We start from the raw sequence: 1,539 nt of genomic DNA on the forward strand, positions 1-1,539 counted from the left end.
CCACTTTCTGCTCTATTCGGGGCAGAACTGGAACCTGTTCAGGAACTGAAATCGAGCACCACCCTATTTATATGTTCCAATGTTTGAGGTAGATTGTTCACTAACTAAAAATTTGTAAAATTAGCTAGTAAGGTTGTCCTACTGTTACTATACAAATAGACTGGGTGTTACCTTTAATAGATTAAAGGGATATTTTAGTGTAACTATAAAGTGAATGTCTTTAAATACCATGATTTTATTGAGTAATTTTATCTGATTGTAATAAAGTTGTTATTTGTTATACCTATATTTTATAATATTGTTTCTGTGCCTCTGATTGGTGCTCTCACTTATAAAAGTGTCTGTGATTGGTTGTTTTGGCTAGGGTACTCAGGAGTTGATAACACAGGGCTGAAATTTCTTACTTTTTTAAAATCTTGATTTTTTTGGTTATTTATCTCAATGGCTGTAAATGTTTGGTAAAAACCAGACGAAATTTGATAAAATCACTAACAACTCCAGAATCTTAAACAATTTTTTCAAATTTATTTCCAAATTGTGATCCAATCAAGCTTTTTTCAAAGTTAAACTTAGAACTTTTATTAAACATTTGTTGAAAATTAACACAAAAAACACAGATACAGAATCTTTTATGACAGATAGGGTTTTATCCAATTTTCTTCAGGAAGAAAGTACGAGGCTTTTTATAAGTGTAAACTTAAAAAGACCTGATGATAATAGCATTGGCTATTAGCTATAGACTTGGTTTTACCAGTACTGTGAATTGTAATATTTGTTATATAAGATTGTATATAGTGTTTTACATGTTATTATCTAGTCAGTGCTTTCAGAGAAAAATATACAAATCTTTTCCCTCTATTGAATAAAATATACTATACTCATATATCTTATTGTATGTAATATTGATTTCTTACCTCCCATGGAAAAAGAGTCTAGTCGTTCGGATGGGACAATAAACATAGGCCCTGTGTGCTATTGAGAGATTTTATGCCAAATTTAGTAAGATTAGGCAACACTCAGATGTGTCTATAAAACGTGAAGAACTAGTCTATAAGATAGCTTGCCAGGAAAGGTAATATACGCCCACTGGCAGCTTTGATTTTGAATAAAAATATTTAGTAGTACAGTAATAATCACCAGAATAAAGTATTCAACCTTCAGTCATACACTTCTTTTGAACTCTTAAGGGCGATACTGAATAATATTGAGTATGAGTTATTGCCCTTGTTCCTGAAAACATGATCAATTTAAAAAACAATTCAATGTATCTTATTCTACATTGTAATAATATTATTATTCAAGACATCATTTGCTAGAAATGCAACCGAATTGTAAAGAAATTGAAATTTGGTGTAACATATTGCTAATCAAATATTTGAATCTAAATTGAACCCTGTTACAGCCCTGCAAACTTATCATAATGAACAAGTCAATGTTCAAAAAAAAATATTTTAAATTCCCAAAATAACAAAGTGTGAAATGTTTCTTCTTCGCAAAATATAAGGTTTATTTTAATAATATTAATTTGGCAGAGCCTTG

The sequence above is a fragment of the Lottia gigantea genome (assembly GCF_000327385.1).
Source record: "Lottia gigantea unplaced genomic scaffold LOTGIsca_23, whole genome shotgun sequence".
In the NCBI taxonomy this organism is placed as follows: Eukaryota; Metazoa; Mollusca; class Gastropoda; family Lottiidae; genus Lottia; species Lottia gigantea.